This window comes from Pipistrellus kuhlii, unplaced genomic scaffold (genome assembly GCF_014108245.1).
Source record: "Pipistrellus kuhlii isolate mPipKuh1 unplaced genomic scaffold, mPipKuh1.p scaffold_m20_p_15, whole genome shotgun sequence".
NCBI lineage: Eukaryota > Metazoa > Chordata > Mammalia > Chiroptera > Vespertilionidae > Pipistrellus > Pipistrellus kuhlii.
The window spans coordinates 3,712,110-3,740,015 of NW_023425460.1; the positions used below are offsets into that span (position 1 = coordinate 3,712,110).

General features: G+C 57.6%; 1 protein-coding gene across 3 annotated transcripts in view; it reads left to right on the plus strand.

Moving 5' to 3' along the window:
- Positions 1-27,906, plus strand: part of ZCCHC24 (zinc finger CCHC-type containing 24) — a 65,958-nt gene that overhangs the window by 19,342 nt on the left and 18,710 nt on the right. The gene's annotated exons all lie outside the window — the stretch shown is intronic.

The following is a 27,906-nucleotide window of genomic DNA, read 5'->3' on the forward strand; positions in this document are numbered from 1 at the left end:
TCTTCTAAGATTTTTATGGTTTCCCATCTTACATTTAAGTCTACTATCCATTTTGAGTTTATTTCTTAGCCCAAGACAGATTTGCGCTTACCTGCATCCTTTGTGATGCTGTTGGCAAATATATTACATTCTACATATTATAGGACAAATAATATATTTATATACATATTGCTTTATTTTTTTGTTAATATTTACCCAAGTATATTTTTTCCATTGATTTTTAGAGAGAGTGGACAGGAAAGAGGGAAAGAGAGAGAAACATCAATGTGAGAGAGAGACATTGATTGGTTGCTTCCTCCATGTGCTTTGACTGGGGTAGAGATCAAACCTGAAACCTAGGTATGTGCCCTTGACCAGGAACTGAATCCATGACCCTTCAGTGCACTCTATCCACTGAATAATACTGGCCAGAGCCATATTGTTTTGTACAATTGCTTTATTTTCTTTTAACATATTTTTATTGATTTCAGAGAGGAAGAGAGAGTGAAAGAGAGAGAAATATCAATGATGAGAGATAATCACTGATAAGCAGCCTCCTGCATACCCTACACTGGGAATTGAGCCTGCAACTGGGGTATGTGCCCTGATCAGGAATTGAACTTTTGATCTCCTGGTTTATAAGTCCACGCTCAACCATTGAGCCATGCTGGCAAGGCTACAGTTGCTTTTTACATCAGCTAAGAAGCAGAAAAAGAAAAACTTATTTACATTATATAATCCCCTAATCAGTGCTCTTTGTTTTTTTCATGTATTTACATTACTGCTTTCAGCCTAAAGAACTTCCTTTAGGATTTCTTGAAAGGTTGCTGTGCCAGCATTGAAATCTCTATTTTTGTTTATTTGGGAATGTCTTTATCACACTTTCATTTTAAAGATAGCTTTGCTGGGTATAGAATTCTTGGCTGATTTGTTTTATTTTCCTTTGAGTGCATTGAATATGTTATCTTACTGCCCTTTGACTTTCATTGTTTCTTATGAGAAGTCAGTTGTTATATTATTGACATTACATTGTAAATGATGTGTCATTTTTCTCTTGATGCTTTCAAGATATCCTTCTTGTTTTAGCTTTCAGCAGTTGTACTCTGGTGTGTTCATTTGTGACTCCCCTCACTTTTCTCCTGCTTGGATTCTCTGAAGCTGCTTAGATGTATTGATTTCAGTTTTTCATCAGATTGGAAAGTTTTCAGCCATTATTTCTTCAAATATTTTTCCTGCTCCTTTCTCCTCTCCTGAGGAATAATTTTTAAATGATATGAATGCCTTAAACTTCTAAATGGACTATCTGGGAGTAGAAGCCCAAGTCAGCCCTGCCTAGATCCTAAAGCTGACATGGGCTCTGAGGAAGGCAGCAGTGAAAGTGCTGCTAAAGCGCTCACTGCCAATGTCCTGTGGTGCCACCAGGATCCAGGGGATGGAAACCTATTCTTTTCCGTAAGGGTAGAATAGAGGTATCCAGAGCTCAGCTCATCAGACCAATGGGGTTTCTCATAGATCCTGGGGTAGTCTCAGGGGATTGGGTTCTGTAAGAAGACTGGGAGATGGAAGGTGCTGGAGACCAGTTTCCAATTCACCGAAGGGCAGCCCCTGTGGTGGGGTGAGGCTGTGCATGGACCAGGGTCCATCTCCTGCCAATGTTAGGACTGGCTCAAGAAGTCTAGGAAGCCAAGAATGTCTACCATTCAGTTCTTGAAAAGCCTGCCTCTACTGCTGTCCACAGAGACTGTGCCAGGCCTCTAGTTCAAGAGTAGTAATAACTTTAAAAACAACAATAATAGTTTCTAAGCGTTGAGTTTACTATTGAGTTTAATGTGTAATATGCATTAGCTCATTTAATTATTTAAAAAACTCTTATCAATTGATTACCAGCTGATAAAACTGAAGCCCAGAGAAGTTAAGTGACTTGCCTAAAGTCTCACAGCTAATGAACAACATAGCAGGAGTTGGAACTTGGGTCTTCCCAATTGCAGAGCCCATGCTTTTCAAATAGATTCCACTATCTACCTTTGCATCAAACTTGGCTCTCCACTATCATTCTCAGAAAGTGGTCTGTTTTTTTTTTTTGTTGTTGTTGTTTGTTTTTAAAAAAAGGTGGATTACTGGAAATAAAGAGGGACCAGGACAACATGGTCAGAGGTCATACTAGGCCTGGTCTGGCCAGTAGATTCTACCATTGGTCCAGCTCCAGGGTGTCTGCTGCCCCAGTGCAGTCAAAGAGGCCAGGGGTGGTTTGGGGTTGCCTGCTGTAGTGGCTACAGGAACCCCAGGTGGCTGCTGGAGAGCCATGGTTGCTACCTGTTGGGCCTGTCTGCCTGGCACCTCCCGCTGGCCTCTGCACACCCATGTGGCAGGACCATGAGGACCTGAGCAACTGTACCGTGCTCAGCCAGCTGCACTTGCCTGCACAGGTATGTGGGTTTGTGGTGAGGACTTGGCACTGTCACATCTGTGCCCAGGACACAGTCTATTTAGGACAGAGCCAGGCCCAGGACTCACTACAATCTCCCAGGCCTGTCTTAGCGCCAAGGCTAGATAAGGCCCTGCCCCTGTCCTCCATGGGATAGACGGAGACACTGTTGGCCGTTCAGGGTGATCAGGGCTGTGTCTGAGGTTTGCAGTGAGAAACCAGTTCTGCCTGAGCTTCTGGGAGACCTCTGAAAGGAGGAGATAGGCTTGGGGTGGGGATGGCTTTCCAGCCATTATGTTTATAACAGGAGAAGTGCAGGCCATGGTGACAGCTGGCCCTCTGGATGCCTGAGGGGAGGAGCAGGAGGTGTGGCCACAGCTGTGGGAAGGGCCTGCATGCCAGGCTGCACACACTTGGCCTTTATCTGGAGGGAAGGGAAAAGCCACCCAAGGGTTTTAGGTGACCTGCTCAGGCTGGCAGCTTGAAATATCACAAAGGGAGGGAGGGAGGGAGGGAGGGAGGGAGGGAGGGAGGGAGGGAGGGAGGGAGGGAGGGAGGGAGGGAGGAAGGAAGGAAGGAAGGAAGGAAGGAAGGAAGGAAGGAAGGAAGGAAGGTAGGTCACATTGGTGGCAGGTTAGAGGCTGGCTAGAGGAGGCAAGCCTCCAGACAAAACCAGTCCAGGAACATGGATAGAACATAAAGCCAGATACAAGGCAAGAGTGAGCAAAAGTTGGAGGTGAGGGACAAATTCTGGACACCATCAAATTGTAACATCTGTGGGGCAGGTGACCATGAGGGGGAGGGCCAGAGGGATAAGGGGTCAGGAGGGCTGCCAGCTTTCTGAGGCGACCACCTGGGCAGGTGGGGTGCTAACTGGGGTTCACATATACCTGCCTGAAAAGACGGGCACTCCTTCCTCTATCCATTCAGCAAGCATTCACTGGACACCGTTACGGGCCAACGTGGAAGGGTGCACCAAGGAACAGCCCAGGACGGTCCCGTCTCGTGTCGGTGAAGTTAGACAACAAGCAGAGGTTAAGAGGACGAGGGGTGGGCAGGTAGGAGCCTTGCTCTGCAGGACAGAAGGCCCTGACGGGCAAACAGCAGGCCCAGGCTACGTCAGGGGCCCACAGAGATGTGTTAGTGTTTCCTTATTCTAAAGCCGGAAGAAAAGAATAACTAAACGGATCATGGATCCAGCCTGGGTAATGTTTGTCTTTATACCAATGCAGTAATGAAATAACCATTTTTAACAACTTTTTTTACGGAGGAACTGGCCCACAGGAGTCACACTGTGGCCCCGGAGAGTGTCCGTGGCTGCTTTAGATTGGGGGCCCCCAGCTCTCACCTACGACCTGAAGGTCAGATAGGTTCAGGGTCCGTATGCCCACATAAGGACCCTGATCTTAGGGAGGGGACATCTTGTTGAGGCCTAAGGAGGCAGCTTCAGTTTTATAACCCAGCAGCCAGAGTTCAAGTTCCAGCTCGGCTGTTTACCTGCTGTGCGACCTCGACCAAGCCATCTCACCTCTCTGGGCCACCATTCCTCATCTCCAAAATGCATGTGCGGTTTGGGGTCAGTCAGGGCTTCCTGCCCATCGGCCTACCTGTCCTGTCTGTAGGAATGGAGACTGGGGTGCAGATGGGGGCAGTACCTCCAGGTCCTGGCATCCTTTCTCTGATCCCTCTGTCCAACCTCCACATCAGCCAGGCCCAGCCACACCCGGCCTGGCAGCCATCCACGGAGCCAAAAACAGGAATTCTCTAAGCCTCAGCCTCCAGCACTCCCCAGGCATCCTTGGGGGGCTGGTTACTGCTTTGAGGGGTGGTTGAGGGTGTTGTCACCTGTGCTCCCACGTCAGCTGAGGATGGGCGCTGTGAGGGGCCTGGGGCGGGCCTGGGCCCCGGGAGCTGCTGGTCCTGAGTCAGCATGCCCGGCGCCGCTAATGGAATCCAGATGTCAGACAAAAAACAATCGTCACCCCCACCCATCTGGCGGCTCGGGTTTCTTGGAGATTGCAAAAGAAGAAGAAAAATAGAACGGGGAAAGAATCAAATCCTAGAACAGCTGAAACCTTAGAGGAGGGATGTAAATCGTTTCAGGGTCCCGCGGAGGGGAGGGACAGGAGGCCTGCTGCCTGGCCCCAGGTCCGAGCAGCCTGGCCCCTGTGGGTGTCCCCAGGAGGCCCGCAGTGCCTAGGCCATCAGCCCGTGTCTGACCCCCTGCCTGGGTCTCCAGTTTCCCATTCAGGTGCTGACCTCACTGCAGGCCTGGGTCTCATCGCCAGCGGCCGGCCAGGGTGGCTGCAGCCTGGGGAGTGACAGGCTGAGGGGGATGAGGGTGCTGGGATTTCTCCCGCAGAACCCAGGGTCAGGGCCGCCGATTGGTTCAGACCCATCCATGTGCTGCTGGGAAAACAGGTCTCTTCACTGCACGGGGCCAGGACTACATGTTAGGAAAGATCAATAGAGCGAGGACGGGAAGGAGGTGGGGAGGGAGGAAGAAAGGAATGCTGGGGAGAAGGAGGGAGGGAGAGAGGACAGAGTCATGGTAGCTTCCGTGGAGGAAGATCTGGGGTGGGCCTGTGTGCATTGCAGGGGCCCCTCAGGAACCGGGCTGGCTCGCTGGCCCCGGGGCCCGGGCTGCGACGCTCCAGCTCTTGGCACAGAACCCGGAATGTCGCGAGAGCTCAGGGAATGCTAGCCGGGCTGGGTGTTGCTGGGGATGGTGTACTGACTGCTGGCACTAGCCCTTCCGAGGCCTCTCCTTGCGAGGTGGGGAGGTGCGCTCAGCCTGCAGTCAGGCCCCCCCCCCCCCCCCACACACACACACTGCCTCGAGCTAACAGGGGCCATGGGGAATCGTCAATGTCTTTAGGTCTCAGTTTTCTCCTCCGTAAGGTGAAGATAATAAAAACCTACCTCGTTATCTTTTAAAATGATCATCTGAGGACATGCTTATTGATTTTAGAGAGGGGGTGGGGGGAGAGAGAGACATTGATGTGAGAGACATCAGTCGGTTGTCTCCTGCTTGCACTCTGACTGGGGATGGAACTTGCAACCTGATTACGTGTCCTGAACTGGGACTCAAACCTGCAACCTTTTTTGGTGGACAGGATGATGCGCCAACCAACTGAGCTGCAACCATCAGGGCAGAGTTGTTTTGCATAAAGTGCTTGACAGAGAGCCTGGCACCCCGTATGTCCCCGCGAGTTCTGTTGTGACTGTGTTACTGGCTGTCATTATTATTACGCTTCAGATGGTTCAAGAAGCTCCAGAGGTACTTCAGGGGTGTGGGGGCCCTCAGAGGGGGCCCTGGTCCTCCATCACACCCTCATCCCACAGAGGGGCTACCTTGGGGACGGGCTGCAGGGAGGCCATGCAACAAGGCTGTGCTTCCTCAGGAGCCTTGGGGCGGGGGCAGGGGCAGGGGCAGGCTCTGGCAACTTTGGGTCACCCAGGTTGGCTGGAGGGCGAGGAGGCTCTGCTTGGCACAGGGTGCGTGCTCCAGGAGGAGGGGTGGAGGGACATGGCTGGAAGGTGCCCAGTGCCACCTGTGGCCTGTCAGCTTCGCTCTGGCCAGGCAGGGGGGTGACCCTGCCAAGTGCTCTCCCTGGCACAGACATATGAGAGCAGCTGCAGGGTGGATGGAGGGGCGGGGCACAGGGCGTGGGGCTCACAGGCAGTCACTTGTACATCCTTCCTGCTGCTCCAGACCGGCAGGAAAGAGTCCCAGAGGGCCACTTTCACATCCTCAGCTGCCAGTTCTCCTTTTTTTTTTTTTTTTTTTTTTTTTTAAGTGTTTTTATTGATTTTCAGGGAGAGGAAAGGAGAGAGAAAAAGAAATAGAAACATCAATGATGAGAGGGGATCATCCATTAATCAGCTGCCTCCTGCACGCCCCCTACTGGGGATGGAGCCCTGAAACCCGGGAATTGAAGCGTGACCTCCTGGTTCATGGGTCAGCGCTCAACAACTGAGCCACGCCGGCCAGGCAGTTCTCCTTTAAAATGGACCACAGATGGTGACTCAGTGCGCCTGTGTCCCTGTACTTATTGGAGCCCCCGGGATACTGCCATATCGATTGGCCTCCCCTTCTCATTCCTCTGGCCCTGGGCCCCATCCTGGTCCTCGAATCACCCGCAAGGCTTAGTGGATGGAGACCTGGAGTGGAACCGTTGCATCCTTGAGCTGAATAGCTGCCTGGTGTCACTTTCTCCTGGCAGCCTTCTCTGATTTCACATGTCCTCAAACTCCAAAGGATTGCTCTCCTCTGCACTCCAGAAGGACCCCATTCACTCACTCACTCACTCACTCACTCACAACCCCTGCCTGTGGCCTGCTATAGGCCACACCACGGCCTGAGCCTCTCGCACGGCCTGCTTTTCTCTTGGAGCAGTGCAGGGCGGTGGAAGTTCTGACTGGGCCGTGTTCTGCTCCCCTTGGCCTCAGTGCACAAGGCAGCCGAGGCTGCCGCAGACCTCCCTGTGCCCTGTCCCCCGGGTGTCCTCGTGGGCGCTGGCTGCGCATTTTCACCCAGGCATCTGTGTGAAAGGGGCTCACCCGCTGTGGGAGTTTGTGGGAAATGTGTGGGCAGAGCAGCGGGCTCAGTGTTTGGTGGCCAGCAGCACGCAGTGTCAGCTCTCTTGTTAGTGTACCTATCAGGTGGCTGGGCCCCAGCCCCGTGTGCCCTTGTTTGTAAAGTGAGGATCCTGAGCTTGGCTTTGTGGGGTTGGTGTGAGGGAGGTAAGACTCAGCCTGGACGCCAGGGCATTGAAGCCTCCTGCCCTGCCCCTCCCAGGCTGGCAGCTCACCCCAGGCAGGTGCGAGCACACCTGCATGCACACGCCTGCATGCACACACCTGCGTGCACATATGCACACCGGGACTCCCAGCCTCTGGGCTGTTGCTCATGCCATTGTGCAGCCTGTGTGCCCTTCTCTAGCCTTTTCCCTCCTTGGCCCCTCCTTCAGAGCCCAGCTTGAACTCCCACCCTCATCTTCGGGACACCTTTCCCTGCAACCCCGGCCCACGGGCTCTCCTCTCTGAACCCCACTGTTCATGACCAGCACCTCCACCCCAGACCCGGTTCTAAGGCCTCTCACCTCTCTGCCTCCCCATCTGGCCCCTGGAGGACAGGGGCTGCCCCCTCGTTATGTGAGCTCCACTCTGCCCAGCCCCGGTCCTGCAGCGTGGCCCCAGCCTGGGCGCCCTGAGCGGGTCCGGCTGTCTACCATTTGAGTTCTGCTGGGCTCCACACGCCAGGACTTGGCTGCTCTGTGCCCTTGCCAGCATTCAGGCACATCTCCACATCCCAAACACACCCCTCGGGGTGTCCCCGGTGCCCGGCACTGCCTTGCTGGGCCCTACCTCTCCTGGGCTGACCCTGGCACAGCCATGCCTCCTGCCTCCCGAGGGCCCATCCAGGCAGGGTCTGTGTCTGCTTGGCGGGCAGAGGGCACATGGGCTTCCAGGTCCGAAGACCCGAGCTCCTATCCAAGGCCTGCTCCTCCGTAGCTGTTCAACCTGGGCCCAGTCGACCCTGCCCTTGAACCCCCACATCCTCCAGTGTGTGAAATGGGGTCACGGACGAGGCCCCTCCGTCAGGGCCTCTGTGAGACCCGGAGGCGATGGGACAAGCAAACGTGCTTCAAAAGCAGCCAGTGCACTATGAGCCCCTCTGCCCGGGAGCAGCCAGGCGCAGGCCCTGCGTTCAGCCGGCCCTCCGTGTTTGCTGAATGACTGGAGGGGAGCGAATGAGGGTTTAGGGGCCTCTGGGGTGGGTGTGAGCCAGGGGGCTGCCAAGGCCCTGCCTGCCTGCCGGGGGTCCCTGGCACACTTATGAAGGCAGATCCCGCACAGCGTCCCGGGGCCCCTTCCCAGATGGGGATGGAGCCTGCGTGGAGTCCCTTCTGCGCCTATAGCTTGGTCTGGGCCGGAGGTGGCCCAGCCTCTGGGTTTGAGGACTTGGCTCCATGGACCTGGCCTGTCTGGAAGAGCCAGGCTTCCTGCCCCCATCCTAAGGTTTAGGCTGCAGAGGAATCAGGCCGCAGGTACAGCGAGGGGCTCCCGTGGCGTGGGGTGGAGTGGGGTGAGGGGGCTGGAGAAATGAGACCCCCCTCACGGGCGGCCTGAGAGCACCTCCACCTCACGGTGTCATCGGAGTCTCAGTCCAGCCTGGGCCAGGCCTGCAGCCCATTGGCCCACCTTCTCTCTATCGCTCTCTCCCTCCCTCCCTTCCTTTTTACTTTTATTTTGTGACAATGTAGCACAGAGAGGGTCAGTAACTCCCCTATGGTCTCACAGCTGGTTAGTATCAGGCCAGGTCTGTCTGACTCCACCCAGGGCCCAGCTTAGTACTTGGTTTTCTCTTTTGACTGTGATCTAAGGGGTAGGGAGAGTGGAGCCAGGAAAATCGACAACATGTGCCTGACACATGTTGAGTGCCCAGCAAACGCGAGCCTTTGCTGCTGCTTCGATGCTGCAGCCCCAGCGTCCTCCGGGGCATCTGCTGCCGAGCTGGACCGTCGGATGGAGAAGGTGCTAACAGGGTGGTAGCTCTTGCTTCAGGGAGCGTTGGCCGTGTCCCAGGCGCTGCTCTGAGCACTAATCCTCTTGTCATCCCCATTGCACAGAGGAGGAGACTGAGGCCCAGAGAGGGAAGTGACTGAGGCCCAGAGAGGTCGCATTCCAGGCAGTCTTGCTTCAGAGGCCACGCTGTCATAAATATGTACATAAGGAAGGGAAAATGAACAGGACTCAGTCGGGATGTGGGGAAGGAAAGGAAGGCAGCAAGCTGACGTGGGCTGAGTCCCCTCCATGTACTGGGGCCAAAGACGTTCTCAGAGAAATCCCGGACTTCCCCAGGGTCACATAGGAGCCAAGGGCACAGCTGGGGTTTAGGCCCAGTGAACCCAGCTGACTCCCAACTCTCCGCTCCACTAACTCAGCCCGCCGGGAGCCAGAGCAGCAGCCAGCACAGTTCAGGGAAGGTTCCCTGCAGACCCCTGGGAGGCCTCGGGGCAGAGGAGCTGGCCGCTACCTCCAGGCCTGCAGAATGGGGAGGCAGGACAGGGAGCTGCTGGCTGAGGTAAGTCTTGCCAGGCGTATGGTTCTAACCCGTCATGGAGGAGGAGTCCAGAGGAGGGAGCATAGCCAGGTGGGGAACTTTGAACAAGCCCTTTGCCTTTGCCACACCTGTTTCCCCTCCTGTGCAATGGGCTCAGCAACACGCCTTCCGTCCGCCCCTTGGGACTGCCCTGTGGGTCTCAGGACCTGACAGAGCTGGAAATGAGTAAGGCAAGCTGAGCAAGAGCGAGGGCTCCTAGGCATGAATAGATGGTCATTTGTGAACATCTAGGCTTGCCTCGCACAGTGTGGTCCGAGGGCCGGCAGCAGCTTCAGCAGGAGCTTATCAGAATGCAGAACTGAGGGCCCAGCCCCAGAGCTGCTGAGCCAGAATCAGCACTTTCACAAGCTTCCAGGACACGTGGCCCCGGCAAAATCTGGGAAGCACTGGTCTAAGGCCTGCCTGGGCTCTGCTTCTCCATTCCTGAGGCTTCTCCTTCTCTCCACGGCCCACGGGGTTGTTGGCTGGAGGAAACGCACCGGCCAGCAGGACCCCTGCCCTCTTAGCTCCTCAGGAGCTGTGAGCCCATCCGGTTAAAACTGGGGTCAGGTTGGTCTGACAGCCTCTCACTCCGGCAGCTCCACAAGGGCCCACCCCCATTGGTTGGGAGTCAGCAGGCCAGGCAGACCTGCAACTGGGGCAACGGGGAGGGCCCCTCAGCCAGGTGCAGAAGGCTGAGATTTCCTCCCTGCAAGGAAAGGGCATTTGTGCCCAGAGAGTCTCCATCTTTATGTAGGAGGCAAAGGGCTGAAACCGTAGCTGGGCGGTTTCAAGTTAGATGTAAGAAGGAACTTCCTGCCGAAACTGATTTGGCTTGGTGGAATGAGCGTCCGCCTGCGGACTGAAGGGTCCCAGGTTCGATTCCAGGCAAGGGCATGTACCTTAGTTTCGGGCACATCCCCAGTAGGAGATGTGCAAGAGGCAGCTGATCGATGTCTCTCTCTCATTGATGTCTCTAACTATCCCTCTCTCTTCCGCTCTGTAAAAAAATCAATAAAATATATTAAAAAAAGAAAAAAGAAAAAAGAAGAAGAAGAAGGAACTTCTGAGTGATCAGAAATAAGCCAAAGGATGCCGAGGGGCTCCCGTGGCCTTGAATGTGTGGCCATGCTGTGTGAGGTCAGGATGTGGCCATGCTGCTCTCTGTCCAGCCTCTGCCTTGAGACCATTTGGACCCAGAGAGTCTGAGTGACTTGTCTGAGACCACACAGAAAGCTAGTGACAGCTGGCTCATGACCCAGGCCGGGGCCTTTCTCCATTACAGCCCTCCCTAGAGGCGACCTCACAGCAGCCCTGCAGCCCCAGCTTTGGAGTGACCGGAAGGGCTTTGAGCTTGTGGGTGGAGGAGGGAGGGGCTGGTTTTGGTAGCCGAGCGGCCTCCAGGTGTCTCCCCACCCTGGAGCATAGGAGCAGCCCTGGAGCAGGGGCTCAGAGGCAGGCGCAGCGAGTTGGGGACAGGACCTCTGGAGCCAGAGGGGTCCAGGCAGAGGAAACGGGCAGAGAGAGGCCTGAGGGGTCTGACCCAGGGAGGCTGTGTGTCCTTGGGCCTGTTACACGCATTCTCTGTTTCCCCATTTTTAACGTGGAAGAGAGGTTACCATTCTTAACTGGGGCTTCCCAGCAGAATCACCGAGGGCGCTTTCTTTAGCTTGGTGCTAGGAATTCTGATTCAGGAGATCTGGCGTGGGCCTGGCTACGGGCATTGCTTAGCTCTCTGGATGATTCGGACACACCTTTGCCCAAGTCTGAAGTGCTGTGGTGCTCAGGCAGGTGTGTGTGCAGGGGGGGCGGGGGGCTGCAGGTCCTGAGGCCCAGGAATGCAAGACTACCGGTTCCGTGAGATTCCCAAATCCATGTTCCAGGGGTCCCCACTTCTGACATATCGGATGCTCAATCCCAGCTTTCTCAGACCTCGCGATGACACAGTTGTATTATTCTGAAATACCAGGCAATTCTGATGGTGGTTCTGGATTTTTCAAGCCTGAGGTTCCGTATCTAAGTCGTGTGATTAGGAACCTTCCTAACCATCTGCCTCAAGTCTTTGAGGGGAAGCTTCTCCACTGTCCATTGTTGTTGTGGGTTTCAGAGGTTCTAAGGATCTAAGCTGCTGAGGTCTAATGTTTTTTTTTTTTTTTTAAATTCTAAATTCAGCTGCTCTGTGATCTGCCGCTCCATCCGGGCAGCTGGCCGCCAAGGCCTGGAGCCTGGCCTTTGCCTCCCTGAGACAAGGTGGCGATTGTGTGAGCTTGGCCGTGTGCCCCCTCCCCTGCGTGGCCTGGGCGGCCTCTCAGGGGACAGAGCGAGGAAGGGACGAGCGGAGACCCGCAGAGCGCGCTCTGCTCAGGCTCTGGCTCCGTCGCTGTGGACAGAGGAGTGGAAGGTGGAGCGAAGGCGGAGCAAGTGTGGGGCCTGTTTGCCCGCAGCGGGAGGGCCGCGGGTTCGAGGAGCAGCATCTCTTTCCGTTCATTAGCCCGTCTCACAGCAGAGCCGTCAGTTTGCCCAGGGTCAGTTTTGGCTCAGACTTGAGTCTGTTGTGTTCCCCTAAGCACACACATCCCGATTTCAGATGGGAAGGCTGAGGCCCAGAGGAGACAGTGACTTGCCTGAGAGAGCCTGTGCTCGAACCCAGGACTCCCTGCTAAGTGTCCAGCTGTCCCACGGTGTCTTCGTCCGTCCTTCCCAGGCCTTTCTTTTTGCCAGGACACTGACCTTCTGTAGGACCTAGTTGACCCTTGGGTCTCCCGGAGGTGACAGGGACCGCCTGTGATGAGGATGACGGAGCCTGGGGGACTTCCCCAGGCCTGGGCGTGGCTCTCCCTGCCCCATGCGACCTCCTCTGGCCACGTCCTACGCCCCCGTGCATGTCAGGCTCAGAGGCCAGGAGGCAGAGGGGGGCTGGGGACAGACAGGCGTGGGGTGAGCCCCCCACATACTCACTGTGAGATCTCAAGAGAATCCCTCACCTCGCTGGGCCTCCCCATGCTGGGAGTGGAGGGTTGTGACCGAGGCCATGAGGGTTAAACGAGCTTCTCCATGGCAAACCTGACCAGCGCCTCGCACTCAGCCCAGCTCTGACCAGCAACCGTGTTTGTTGAAGGAGACTGAGTGGACTTATTTACATTGGCTGAACATTTTGGAGTTCAGACTTGCGTTTTCAGAGGGTTGGCAAGATCAAGAAGAAAGTATAAAGGCCTTGGACATCTGAGATTTTAGGTTAAGGATCCATATAGTGACAGTGGGGGTTGAGGTGTGTTTATGTTGAGTTTCTCAACTGGGGATTGAACACCAAACCTGTCCAGAAATTCAACCTTCTGGTACACAGGATGAACCTCAACTGGCTCATGCATTTACCTGTAATCGTTTCGAGAAATCCAGAGCTGCCTGTGGCTGACCAGCCCTGATGTACCCCCAACCTACCGAGGGTTGTGGAGGTGGGGTATTGTGGGGGGCCCTGCCCAGCCATGCACACAGCATGGAGCCCTCACCGATGTGGCGGTGCGCACACCCACAGAGAGGCCCATGCCGCTGCGCCGGCCGCCAAGCCCAGGGAGCCCCGAGGGGGACAGGAAGCTCAGGAACCCTCCTGCTTTAGGTCCCGGGACAGGCGTAGGAGCCGCTGCTGCCTCCTGGACCACTTCTTTCCCTGTTGTTTGACTTAAAATAGAGCTGGCAGGTCATCTCAAAGTGTGTGCCCGTGGAAACCAGCTATGCGCGTCGTTCCTTGTGGGCCTCGCCAGCCGGTGCCAGTCTGCAGCCGCACGCCCGCCCAGGCCCAGTTCAGGGCACAGGCTCAATGCCCCTTGGTGGGCTGAGCGAGGAAGCTTTGCTCCGGGGCTCCCACAGCCCAGGTCGCCCGGGGTTTCCTTCCCTCCTGCTGTTCTGCCCTCTGGACTGCTGGGAGCAAAGCAAGGATGTGAGAGATGGTCAGGGACCAGTCAGGGGCACACAGATGGGTTCCAGGGATGGGGATGGTGGCCTTCCAGGGGCCTGCCTTGGGCCCCTGTACCGAGTACTGTCCTGGCGTCACCCGGGAGGAAGACGTGCCCCTGATGATCCGTGTCGGGTTGACCGGCCCTCTCTGCGCATGGCAGCCCTCTGGCAGCCCTCTGGTAGTCCGGCGGGGGCCCTGCCTGAGCCAATGGCTCCAGGAGGTCCGGGAAGAGCTGCCTGGAACTGGGCCGCCCTTCCTTCCTCTCTGCCTCTGCTTCACATTGTCGTCTAGCACTGGACGTGGATCCAGGCAGTCTGAGCTCTGTCCTGCCCTGCAAGGCTGCGATGCTGGTGGCCCCTCCCACCCCCCCACCCCCCCACCCCCCCCAGCCCCTGGGAATCGGTCACTTCGGGCTGAAGGGGAAGAGAGGGTATGTATGTAGATTAATGTGTGTTCCTTTGTCTGCGCACTCAGCACGTATTTATTGAGCAGTTGCTATGTGCCAGGTACTGTTCTAGGACCATGAAAGAGAAGGGGAGAATTCAGGTCACCTTCTGAGGGATGTCAGAGAGTAAAGACGTAAAAACGATGCTGTGGTATCAGGTCATGGTCACACCAGGTTGCCGGGCCGGCCCCTCTGGGGAGGGGCCATTGAATGAGACCAGTGAGGCCGGGAACAGAGAATGTGGTGATCCTGGGTAAACGTGTTCCCAGCGCAGGGCACAGCAAGCGCACAGGCTCTTCGGGGAGGCAAGGGTGTGCTGGGCCTGGGGAGGAAGAGCCAGAGGGCCAGAGAGCCCTCCCGACAGCTCCAGCTCAGAGGAGAACGGGTTTGAAGAGAGGGGCTGAGCCCAGGGGTGAGCACGGCCTCCGCTCTGCTGTCCCTCTCCCGCCTCATCCCCCAGCTGGGCCGCCCTTCTCTGGGGACACAGATGTGTGCTTGTTTTTGAGCCCCCCTGCCCGCCCCCTGCCTCTCCGAACACTCGCACACTTGCAGTGGGGACAGGAAGTGTCGGCCCTCGCTTCCCAGCTGCCTGGGTGGGACGCCGCCGAGCTGGGCTGGCTTGCCCGGGGAGGGACAGAGGCCCCATTGAGCCTGCTCTCTGGGCCAGCAGGGACAATAGCCACACTGAGGACCGGGGACATGGGCTGGCATGCTTGCCCAGGAAGTCACCAGGCTGCTGCCGGCCCCCTCCCCAGGCCGACCCAGCTCTCCCCGACTCTCTCCTCTAGCCACTTACTTGAGGCTGAAAGTCACATCTACACGGTCACCTTGTCCTTCCCCTCCCCTGCAGGGGCTCCGTGCTCAGTGCCAGACCCATCTGGGCCTGGGATCGGAGAGGAGTCCTACATGGCCTCTGTCCCTGGGGAGGAGGCAAACACACACCACCTGAGGGGAGCATCCTACGTGCCTCCGGCAGCGACAGAGTGCCGGGGGCCCCAGAGGCGGGTGTCAGCAGGGAGGGCAGGGAGGGGGACGCTCCGGAGCAGGTGTGAGGATTCTAGAGAGCTTCTACAGCCAGATCCTGTCTGAGGCACAGCAGCCATGTGACACAGGCAGGGCAAGGTGAGCATCTGTGACAAGATGAGAGAAACCACGGCCCCTTCCTCACGACGGGTCAGGGTCCGTCCCAGGACTCGAACCCCGCGCCTGCAGCCTGCGTGCTGTCTACGTGGGGAGCCTTTGCACCCGGGGGTGGGGAGATCTTTAGGGATCACCTTGGTGGGAATGCTAACACAGGTTGCAGGCGCCTGTCTCCCCTGTTCGTGGCCATGGTGAGGCGACATTACCAAAGCCACACCATTCTGGCCTATGGAGCTAGGACAGTGGTCGGCAAACTCATTAGTCAACAGAGCCAAATATCAACAGTGCAATGATTGAAATTTCTTTTGAGAGCCAAATTTTTTAAACTCAAACTATATAGGTAGGTACATTGTTATTAACTTAATTAGGGTACATGGTATTTTGTAGAAGAGCCACACTCAAGGGGCCAAAGAGTTGCATGTGGCTCGCGAGCCACAGTTTGCCGACCACTGAGCTAGGGCACAGCAGCAGAATCCTTCTCCACACAGCGTTCTGGCAGCAAGTAATGGGCATGGACACCCAAGAGGAAGGATTTGCCTTTACGGGTTCCATTCCCACCCCTCACTTACACACCGGGACTCTGAGTTCTTCATAGTAGCGATGTCATTTTTCATTTCTTCTTGATTCATCTTCATTTCCTCTTGGTTCTTCTTCATTTCCTCTTGGGTCTTACTCATATTGTCAAATTTGTCTTCCATTCTTTTTAGCCATCTTATGGTCATTACTCTGAATTCTTGCTCTGGTAGGTTGCTTGCCTCTAACTCGTTTATTTCCTTTTCTGATGATGCCTGCTTTTCTTTCATTTGTGGGCTGTTTCTCTGTCTCCCCATGGTCTCTCTTTTCAGGATGTCTGGTTATGTAGCTCTCTCTCTCCTTTCTGTGGAATCCGTGTGTCCGCACCGGTCGGGGCCCCCATAGTTGTGGTTTTTTCAGGTCTCAGATAAGATCCCCAGTTGCAGCACTGATGTGGTTGTGAGAGGCAGCACGTACAAGTGTTTATCTTGCCGCCATGTTCCCACACGGGGCTCTGAGATGCAGGCAGGGAGAGGATGCGTCCCAGGCCACGGGTAAAAACACCTGCCCTATGAGGACAATGGGGGGAGGGGAAAGGGCAGAGGGTGGGGTAGGAACCTGGTGGAGGGGAGCAATAGAGGGGGGAAAAAGTGAGGAACATTTGTAATAATATGAACAATAAAGATTTATTTAAAATTAAAAAAAAATAAAAACATTAGCATGTAAATTCCCGCCCCCCCCCAAAAAAAACAAAAAAAACACAAACCCGCTGTGCAGCGGTGTAAGCTGTGAAACGGCAGAAGCTGGGACAGAACGGCAGCATGTGCCCTCTCCGAAGAGGGGACTCCCGTTCCGTCTGTGGTAACACCCAGGTCTGCCACAGCCTCGTCACAACATTATTTGAATGAAATGCTTGTTTCTTTCCCTCCCAACTGTAAGTTCTTGTTACTGACCCTGCTCCACCTGCTGCAGTGCCCTGTGGGTAGTGGGCACTTGATTCCTGGGTGCTGAGGGCATGAGAGGAGGACCGGGTGGCAGGCCGGGCACGTGAGACATAGGCCCCGGCACCGAGCTGACCAGATCCATGCTGGCACGTGCTCAGCAGCCAGCCAGGCGGGTGGTACCTGAGCTTCCTTTGGGGGAAACCAAGGCCCAGGGAGGCACAATAATCAGCTTGGAATCCTGCAGGCTGAGCAGGAAACCGAGCCGGCTGGGACCTCCTGACTCCTGGCCAGGCTCCTGGGCATCCAGCCTGGCCCGCAGCCCCCACCGCAGCGCAGGGGCTGGCCTTTCCTGACAGCTGGCCCTGGGGACCTGTGTGTCCAGCGCCAAGGCAAACAGTGGCGGTGGAGGAGGGGGCGGGGGATGCCTGCAGGCCTCAACTTCCTCTGCTGTCCCACACAGACAAGGCCCGAGCCCCGGGCAGCCAGGCTCCCCACTCCCTTCATTGTTCCCCGTGATAGTTTCCAGATGCCGAGGAGGAGTCACAGGTTTGGGGCTGGTCCAGGAGGGCCGGGCTGGCCCTCCCCCAGCACCCTGCCTGCCACCACCTCCACCACCACCACCGACGCCACACCCGAGTGCAGCAGCCCCGCTGTCCAGCATCAGCCGCTCTGCAGTGAGGCCCCCGGCTCCGTTTCTGGCCGGGACCCTAAGCTCTGGAGTGAACAGGCTCCTGCACCTCTGTGCCCCGGGCAGAATGTGGGGAGTGGGCAGCATGGGGAAGATGGTCCCTGGCGGACACTCCTGCTTTAGCAGAATCATCAAGCCATGTTCCCTAGCGTTGGACCGGCAGAGTCAGCCCCACACAGGAGCTTGTTAGGATGCAGATTCTCGGGCCCACCCAGACCCAAGGGTAGAGCGTCTGGGCCAGGGCAGGAGCCCCAGTGGTTTGGATGCCTGCTCCAAGGCGAGGGCCAGCCTGGGCTCTGGAACCAGGAGCCTGGGCATCTGGAGTCAGAAACGTGGAATGCAGACTTGGCATCCGTGTGGCTTAGTTTTCTGGTAAGGAAAGTGGACCGGTGTTCTCAGCGCCGTGGGTGGTAGGTCACTGTGCCCAGTACACGAGACGGTTCGCGCACAGCCCGGCCAGCCCAGCTCCCCTACCGGAGCTCCCGGGAACACAGCTCCGAGAGGGAGGGCCCTGTCGCCGGGCTCGGGCCGCAGCACCGGGGTGAGAGGAGCCACCTCGGAGCCCTGGCTGAGGGTGTGAGCACCGGTAATGGGCGTGTACCCACTGCTGCTTCTCAGCGGCAGTGCTGTGGGTCCGGGGCTGCTGAGGGCCGGGGGCACAGAGAGGGACCCCCCCGGGGAGCAGAGACCAGAGGGGCCCCCGCAGACAGGAGCAGCCAAGGAGGGCTTCCCGGAGGGGTCTGCCGGATGGTGGACCAGCACGTGCGGAGGCGGGTGTGAGAGTGAGCACCACCAGCGAGGCCTCCCCTGCCCGGCACACTCTCCTCCTCCGTCCTCAGGGCACGGCAAGGTTATGGTCACGTGAGGCCGCCCACAGACAAGGGCCAGGGCACCTCACCGGTCAGAGCTGCGGACCACGTGGAAGGCAGCCAGGCCTGGTGGGATCCCAGGTCTGCTGCTTTCTGGCTGTGTGGCCTCCGGCACAGCTCCCAGCCGCCGCGCCTTGGCGTGCCTCTGAAGGCATCGTGGTGGGAATGGGACGGGCGGGTGGACGCGATGCCGCACGTGGCAGCGGCTGTGCGGGCTGCACAGCGGAGGCACCGGAGCCCAGGGAGAGGAGTGGAGTGTCCGAGGCACCCGGCAGGGCTCCACACAGGCGCCTTGCCCTGGGGCCTGTGTGGGAGGGGCCGTTCTGCAGACGTGTCCAGGCCCTGGGTGAGGAAGCGGGGTCAGCCGGAGCCTGGGCTGTGAGGGCGGGAAATGTCAGCTTTGCTTCCCCCTGGTACCCCCAAAAGTGACGTCAGAGCAGCTCTTACACTGTGGGACGCCCTCAGCCCCCAAGGGAAGGCCACACCCTGCCGTGACCGTTAGAGGCACACACATGCACACATACACTGGCATGCCCACACATGCTCCTCCCGCTGATTTCCAATACCAGCGAGTATTGGAAATACTGGCCCCCAGGAATATTTCTCTCTCTCTCTCTCTCTCTCTCTCTTTTATTTAACATATTTTATTGATTTTTTTACAGAGAGGAAGGGAGAGGGATAGAGAGCAAGAAACATCAATGAGAGAGAAACATCAATCAGCTGCCTCCTGCACACCTCCTACCGGGGATGTGCCTGCAACCAATGTACATGCCCTTGACCGGGATCGAATCTGGGACCCTTCAGTCCGCAGGCTGACACTCTATCCACTGAGCCAAGCCGGTTTCGGCCCCCAGGAATCTCTTAACCCCTGCCCCACGACAGCTGCCTCAGGTGACCCTGGAACCAGTTCACAGCCTCTGGACCTCACTCCGCAATGAAGGTGTCAGACAACAGCCATAAAGCCGGGGTTCAAACCCTGCCATTTACCTGCTGTGTGACCTTGCACAGATGACTTAACCTCTCTGGGCCTGTTTTCTCATCTGGAAATGGGGTCACAGGGAAGCTGCCTGCAAGGCAGGTGCACGGACACAACGTCTTGTCTGTGGCTGTCGTGGCTCCAACACACACCTGCTGGAATTTCTCTGAGACAGACAGCTTGCCCCTCCCTCTCCCTCAGTGGCCAGAGGAGGACACTGGGCCCCGAGAAAGGAGGGACGGATGGGGGAACGGAGCCCAAGCTGGAATCAGGCCCGCAGCCTCCCAGCCCCCACGGCTCCCGCCAGAGTGGCCACAAACTGCTGACTTCAGCGCTTCACCGGCCAGGCCAGATCAGAGTTCTCTCCTGGCACACAGCCACGCCACAGCCTCCCCCATCGCTATTCTGAGCTGAGTTCCCTGTCCCCTCTTCCTGGGGCTGTGGCCCTCACACCCAGAGCCTCGCTCCAGGTGCTGGCCTTGCTTCCTCTTAGCCCACCGCCTTCCTGCCCCGGTCCTGCGCCCAGGTAGGACGGGGCTGGCCGTGGCCTCATCGAGCAGGGCCACCTCTGCCCAGGCCTCACCGGGGGTGGCCTCAGGCGCAGACCCAGCCGGGCTGTCTGTGAAAACCCTGCCCGAGGTGGCCCACCCGAGTGGTCAGCTCAGCCGAGGAGGGCGTCCAGGCCGTGGATGGAGCCAGACTGAGGACCAGCATCACCGCCTCCTGCAGGGGTGACCCTGGCTCTGGCCCGCACTCTCCACCCTTCCTGGACACTGCCACACCGTGTCCCCTGCAGCTCCTGACGTGCTGAGGCCCCTGGGTGCTGGGGGAGCGGGAGACACGGAGGGCCACGTGAGGCCACAGCACGCTCGGATGCCGGTGGGAAATGAGACGGCAGAACCGGCAGCGCGCGGAAGTCTTTATTTTTGGGGTGAAATCCCTGGCCTGCGAAGGCCGGGTCAGGGCAGGACATGACCGAGCGAAGTGAGTGGTGCCGGCCACAGGGTCCCCCTGGGAGCTCAGGGAGCCAGGACCTCCTCTGGGGAGGCGGCGGGAGGGTTCTCGCCAGAGCACGGGGCTGGGCCTCAGACGGTGGGGGTGAGCAGCCGGAGAAGAGCCAGCTCTGTCTGAGATGAGGGAGGCCAGAAGGGTGCCCTTTGAGCTTGGCCTTGAAGGCTAACATGGGCATGTGCCCAGCAGAGAAATGTTTGGGGTACAGGGAGCAGCAAATGCCAGGGAAAGGGCTGGGGGTGGGATGCATCTTTTGCAGGAACTGACTTTGTTGTTGTCTGAGGATGAGTTTTGTAGGAGGGAGTAGCACGGTTAGAGGATCACCTGGGCCAGAGGGGAAGGGGCCCAGAAGCCTCGAGTGTCTGCCTCAGCCCTGGGCATGGCAGGGGCCCTCCAGCCTGAAATGGCCACGGAAGTCCCACAGAAGTGCCTGACCGAAGGGGGTCGTGGCTGTAGCAGGGTGGGGGCCACGGGCAGAGGAGAGGGCTCACTGAGCTAAGGGCCCCCAGACAGGGACCTGGAAACCTACTCAGGGCAACAGTGGTGTTTGGGGTCCAAGCAGCACTCCGCTACCTGCCCACCGCTGCTGGCTGCAGGCTCTCCCTCAGCCCCGGCAGCACAGGCTCGGCAGCCGCAGGGGGAAGGGAGGCCGGGCCTCGGCAGGCAGTCGCTGGGATTCGGATGTTTTCCGCCCTGTGGATGGCCCCTCTTCCCCTCCCGCCCCAGCTCTGCTCCGTGTGGTTTGCCAGTGGAGGGAAGCCAGAAGCAGGAAACAGATAACTCAGGGAGTGGCGGGTCATGTGATGAAAAAGTCTTCGCTTTCCACAATGTTTTGCCCAGAGAACTTCCAATCGCCTGGCTGGGCTGGGTTTGCAGAGAGTGCTTTCTTTTCACTTCTGGGCTGGGGTACCCCAGGGCCACGCACCCCGAGGCGTGTGGGGGTGCTGGGGCCTCGGGCCCCTCTGGGTCCTGGAAGGGCCTCAGTCTCACCCTGTGCCGTGTCCTCTGCCCCTTCCGTTCATTCCCACCACCTCTCACCTTGCCTTCACCGCAGTGGCCCCAGTCTTCCCACTCTGTCCTCGGTCTTGCTCATGCTCTCGGCTCTCACACCCCCCGCCCCTACTCCTGCCGTCCCTTGCCTCTCTTCCCTGCCTCTGTCTCCCTTGTTTTCCCCTCTCACGGCCCTTCCCTCCCCTCCACACCCCTCCGTGCCCCCTCCCCAGGGTTTTCCTGCGCCCTTTTCCTGGCACCATGAAAGCTCCCATTGTTCCCCGTGCGCTGACAAGCCCAGTGTTGTGGAGTCAGGATGGCATTTCTGCAGCCGCTTTGGCCTGGGAAGCCGGTGGGAGGCGTGCACGGAGGCTGGGCCTTCGGGGCCCTTGCTGGGCTGCGGCAGGAACCTGGGGAGGGAGGGGGTCGGGGCGGGCGGCGGGACGCCTGTGCTCAGACAAGGGGGCCCTTGAGGCCCGGAGGAAGCCCAGGGGCCTCGCAGCGTCCTCCCTCCCTCCCTCCCGGCAGCCGGCGGCCTCGCCGCCCGGCCCACCCGTCCTCCGACGGCCGCTTCTTCCGGGGCCTCCTGCCGGCCCCCCGGGGCCATGTCTGCGGACGCTGGGGTGTAGGCATCTCCTGAGTGTTTCTACAAGTGTCACTCACAGAGCACATGGGGGGGAAAAGCGCGGCTTTGACACTGGACGGACTGGAGCTCAGAAACCGGCCCCGCCACTCACTGACCATGACTTCCGCCCGGTCATCGCCCCTCGCCCAAGCCCGTCCCCCACCGGCCATTAGGTTAAGAGTTCTCGTCGCACGGGCTGTGGCATCGATGAGCGAGCACTGGATGGGCCCCTCGCGGGCCCACGCCTGTCAGGCAGGAGGGCGGGCGGGGGGTGGGGGTGGGGCTTCCGCCAGAGGAGTTTGTGGGGTGAGTGACTGGGGCTCGGGTCTGGCAGTGCGGCCAGCGGTGCTGGTGACTGGCATGGGCCAGGGGGCTGGCCCCTGGGGGAGGCCTGGGAGTCTGGGCGTATTCCTCATCTGTCTGGCTTACGTCCACATTCCTGGAAGGCCCCACAGACCCTTGTGCGGAGCGGACGCTCCATAACCATTCGCTGAAGGAAGAAATCATGGAGGCGGTGGCCAGAGGTGGGCCGTGTTCCCGGAACGGGCTTGTTCTCTGATTCTCTCCCAACCTTTTGGGAGAGGCCGTGTGTGTGTGTGTGTGTGTGTGTGTGTGTGTGTGTGAGAGGTGGAACGTGTCGCTTTGGAGTCGGCAGATAGGGCGTGGGTCCCGGCTGCGGGGCTGTGGGGCCTGCAGCGGGTGCTTGGCCTCTCTGGGCCTCCGTGTGTTCTCCCGTCAGATGGAGGGGTCGGGAGTGGAGGGCACATAGTGAGTGTCATGAAATGTCAGTGTCCCAGCTCCTTTAGAGCAGCCCCTCCCTTGGCAAATGAAGAAACTGAGGCTCTAAGACGGGTCTGAGGCAGCCCGGCCCAAGTGGGGGCCTCTGGCTGCAGCCCATTTCCTCCACGCTGGCCCAGGCTCGGGGAGACACACCGGGAGGCCAGAGGGGCGCCTGTGGGCCGAGAGGCGGGGCTCAAAGGGATCGATTATCCCTCAAAAGAGAGAAGAGCACAGTCTTCCCATGGCGCTCCCCTGGCCTCCAGAAAGGGCCCGCAGACCTGTGGACTGTCCAGGAAGGGCCAACGGGATGCGCAGAGAGCCCTGGGCCCGTGGGCCGGACCCCTGCCTCTCAGCCTCGCGTCCTCATCGGCGGGAAGGGTCCCTCCTGGTGGGACTTTGGGAAGCAGGGCAGGGATGCGAAGGCCTGGGGCCCGGCTCTTCCTGTCCCTTCTCTTGGCCAGGACCACCTCCGCGGCCCAGCTGCCGGCGGGCGGACAGCAGCCAGGGCAGCCCATCTGTTCCTTGTTTCCTCCCTGCACCTCTGGCTCCAGCCAGGGCCTCTCAGCTGGACGCACTGTGGGGCCGGCCTGGAGCCCCATGGCAGAGGCAGGGGGTGAGGGGAGGGGGCGGAGGCTGCTGACCTTACCCAGCGGTCAGGGCCACCTTCATTCTGAAGATGGGGAAACTGAGGCCCAGGGAGGGGAAGGTGCCTCCAAGGCCACCCAGTGTGCCAGTCCCCACAACAGTGTCAACCCTCCCCTGTTTCTCATCATCCTGGCGGGGCGGGCTCCTCCTCTGTGCCATCCTGGCATGTTGCAGGGCAATTGAGAGAGTGGGCTTGAGTCAGATGGCCAGGGTTCCGATCCAGCCTCTGCCACTTGCTGATGGTGTAGCCTTGGGCAGGTTCCTTAATCTCCTCGAGCCTCAATGTTCTTCTCCGAAACCTGGGACTAAACTTATTTGGCTCATAAAGTGACTCAAAGAGGGTCTGGCCCTGACTAGACACCTCATTCATGTGGCTATTCGTCTGTCCCAGAGCTTGGCCAGGCACAGCCTGCTCTCCTAGGCAGGCGGAGGTGGTGCGGCCAGGCTGGGACAGCCCTGTGCTGGGCCCACAGCCGGGATGGTACCCTGAGAGCAGACCCTGTGCGTCCTGGGGTGGAATCGGCCTGGGGTCATGCTGTGCACGGCGTCGCCAGAGGTCTTCAGCACCCCAGGTGCTGTCACCTCCCGAGCCCAGGCTCCCTGGGGTGCTTGGCCTCAAGCTGCCAAGCTGACTGTCTCTCCCCACAAAAGGGGCTCCCTCTAAAGACTGGCTCCCTCCTGGTGGGACTTTGGGAAGCAGGGCAGGGATGCTAATGGGCAGGAACCAGCTGGGCTCTGTGTCCTGTGGCCAGTATGGATACTTATCTGGCTGTCCTCAAATCCAGGGAGCAGGCGGCACTCCATGGATGGCAGGAGGACAGCTCTTTGGACCCAAGCAGAGTCCAACGGAACTAGTAGCCAGAGGTCACCAATGCCCTGAACCCAGGCCCCAGGGTCCACGCCCGCAGGGGCAAATCGGGAGAGCCACCATCTCTGTTGGGAATGTGCAGGGCGCCCCCTTGTGGACAGGCGGAGCCTGCAGGCCAGGGAGCCTGCTGACTGACTACCTTTGTCAAAGGTGTGCTGGTACCTGCTGGTTAAGACCGTTCATTAATTAGAGCAGAGCATGCAGACTCTGGAGGCAGCCTCGGAGCCCTTCTGGCTGATTTCCCTCCAGCCCATTCCTGGCCTCGTTTTCCTTTTCCCAGTTTCACTCTGAAAGCAGCCGACATTGGATCACTTACCCTGCTTTCTTTGTGAGCGTTTCCCCAAACCCTTAAAGAATCCTCATACGTATTTTAATGGCTCTGTTGTCACTCATCCAATGGGTGTGACATCGGGCGGGGAAGCAGAGCATCCTGTTGGACGCTTAGCTTGTTCCAGTGTCACACTGTCCTAACAAGGCCGCGGTGAACAGCTCAGAGCAGGACTCTGGTCCACAGCTCCAGTCACGGTTAGGAAGATTGATCAGGACTGGATTTGTGAGGGGAAGGGCTGGACTTTTTTTTTTTTTTTTTTTTTTTTACATTTGAAGGCTTCTTCCAAGTTGCATGATGGAAATACAGTAGGAAACATACCTGTTCAGCCCTCAGCCCAGTACCCCTCTCACACCTGCCTCGTGGCCCTTCATCAGCAACAAGAGCGGAAGGACTAGAGAGTTGGAAATGCCCTCAATGTGACTCGGTCCCACTGCCTGACCAGGTCCTAAGGCCCCGGGGAAACTGTCCTGGTAGTTAGTTGTTCACCCAGCTTCTGCTTACCGATCCCCAGTGACGGGGAATGCACCATCTTATGGCCAATGGCTGGAAATCTCATGAGTTGGTGAAAAGAAAACTGAAGAAGCGTCCAGATAGTATCAGCATCAATCATCTGCGTCTCTTCCCAAGACGCTGGCCGCCTGGACGGCTCTCCCACCCCCAACGCAGCCCCGCTTTCACTGCTCCTCCTGCTCCCAGGCAGGCCGCCAGGGCCGACTTCCCACGCCCGCCCCCCCCCCCCCATCCCCACAGCCATTCTGCCCCAGCTTCGGAGGCCAGGGGGGGCCAGTCCCTCCTCCCAGCTCGGTCCCTGGTTTGCTGTGTGCCCGTGAGCAAGCCCCTTGATCCTCTGATCTCCAGAGGGCCTGTCTGTGCCTGACGCGGTGGTTTCTGAGCCCCAGAGAGCTTTGCCCAGGCTCCTGGCAGATCTGATTCCCCGGAGGGGACGTGGCAGGGGCCCGGGTCAGGAGAGCCTGGTTGGGCCTGGCACCCTTCCCGGCTGAGGCGGCGGCGGCCCCTGCAGAGCCGTCGGCAGAACCGGCTGTTTCATGCGAAGTTTATGAGAAGAGGCCGTTCTGAGACGGAGCAGCAGGACCGTGTGGGGGGTAGAGAAGCCTGTGTTCTGTCAGAAAGTTCTGCTCCCCAAGGCCCCATCTCATCTGTAGGCTAAGCCACGTTGGGACCGAGCCCTTCCGGAAAGCAGCTGCTCACCTCCATCCCCCTGTTCACCAGGCCACGTCTCTCCTCTGGCCTGCAGGAGGACAGAGCCACTGGCTGGGGGGGGGTGGGGGGACGGGGGCGGCGGGGCCTGGAGGCTTTCTCCTCCCGAGCACAGGCCCCAGCTTCATAATGGGGACACACTTGGGGGTGACGGAAAAGGGGAGCCAAGACGGGGCCTCGCCTCCTGCTCCTCGCACTGGAAAACTCCTTGGCAAGTCTTGTTCCTTCCCTGGGCCTCAGTTTCACCATCTGGTAAATGGGTTGGTGATATTCCCTGCCCACAGGGTTATGGGGAGAGGTGAATGGGGCTTGCAGGATGCAGCACACACAGTGCTTCGTAAATATCTGCTCTCTTTGCCCTCCCTCTGCCCTCCTCCGGCGGCAGCCCAGTCTGCAGAACTTCCGCAGCCTCCGCAGCCTGGGTGCCTGCCTGAGAATTCCAGGAGGGGAAGGCACCTAATGCTGCTCCTTTTCCCTTTTCCCACGACCCAGGGGAGCAAGCCCACCTCTACCCGGGCCTCCCCCCATCCTGGGAACTTTCCTCTTATTTTTTTTCACCCGTTGGCCTCAGCTCTAGCCTCCCTTCTCCTGGGCCGAGCCTGCTCCCTCTCCCTGGATAGGCCCAGGAGAGAATCACACTAAATCGCCGATGGGACAGAGCACTTGCTGTGCTCACCCACCGAGCTAAGGCGTCCATGTGCACGGGAGCAGCCATTCTTCCAGCAGCCCGAGCGGCAGGCCTTCCCTCATCATCCATCCATCCATCCATCCATCCATCCAGCCAACCATCCATCCACTGGCAGGCCTTCCCTCATCATCCCCTGGGTTTCCATACGAAGAAGCCGAGGCACTCAGAGGTCGATGGTTTGCACAGTTTTCAGTGTTTTACGTGTATTATCTCATTTAATCCTGAGACCACTCTTATGTGAAGTAACCTGCTATTGACCACGGAGCTGGATTTGGATCAGAGTCTGTGCTCTGGACCTTGGTGCACAACCTCATAAACAGGCAGTTTCCCAGGTAAACGTTACTGTGGAAACAGATCATCTCATAGCCCAATGCTTCTTAAACTCTACGGCATGTGAACCCCCGGGCCTCTGGTTCAATCTGGTTGTGTGCAGATTCCGAGTCAGTGGATCTGAGGCGGGGCCTGTGATTTTGCGATTCTAATGGGCTCCCGGGGTGCTGCTCAGACCAGCCCAGGAGGGACAGGCGACGGGTGTGGTCACAGTGCAGAGCCTGTGGGCGAGCCTGTCTCCGACTCTGAGCCTGCACGTGCCATTAGGTGACACGGTGCCGGTGGCCTCGGTCTGGTGGGGTGGCCACTTCGCAACTTCAGCTGATGGATGCCATATCATTCCAGACCAATGGGCCATCTTTCTGTGTGAAATCTCTTACTTTTAAGTATTGGGGCAATGAATTCAACTTTATAAGCACTAGACAGCTTCATACATGAGTGCTCACAGCAGCATTACTCCTAACAGCAGAGAATTGGAAGCAACTCAATGTCTATCCTCTGATGAATGAGTGCACATAAAGCATGGCATGCCCACACAATGGACTATTTTCCAGTAACAAAGTGAATGAAGTACTGACACATGCCACAATATAGATGAACCTTAAAATCATTACACTAAGTAAAGGAAGTCAGACACAAAAGGGCGATTATTGTATGATCCCACTTACATGACATATTTAGAATAGGGAGCTTTTTAGAGTCAGAGAGTAGATTAGGGGTTGCCTAGGCCTGAGTGGTGAGGAGGTGGATTTCTTTTGGGGGTGATAAAATGTTCTAAAATTAGATTGTAGTGATGGTTGTATAACTGTGACTATACTGCAAAACGTTGACTTGTACACCTTAAATAAGTAAGATGTAGAGTCATGGCTCAATCAAGCTATTTTTAAAAATTCCATGTAAGAAAAAGCTAGTTTCCTTAATATATAAAGTGCAGTTACAGACCAAGAAAATGACCAAACCCCAGCAGGGAAAGAGGTTTACGAAGGATTCAGACTAACAGTTTGCAGACGGTTCTTAAATGCATGGGGAAAGCTCCCAATAGAAGACACACGAGTCAAAGCTACTCTCAGAAGATGGCCTCTTGGGACGGCAGTGATGAGGATGCTGGTGAGGAGGTTAAGCCGGGACACCCAGGGGAAGGCACTGGTGGTTTGTCGTTATCTTTAAAACTTAAAAGTGCATGTCCACTTCTATTTCTAGGAATGTATTCCACAAATGTTGTCTCTCTTTCTACACACACGCGCACACACACATGCACACACATACACGTTATTCACTGGAGCATCGTTTGTAATAGCGGAAGAGTAGAGACACCCAGATGTTCTGTGGCTGTACTGGAACTGCAAGTGTTCGAAGACAGTAGCTCTGTTTGTCCTCCTGA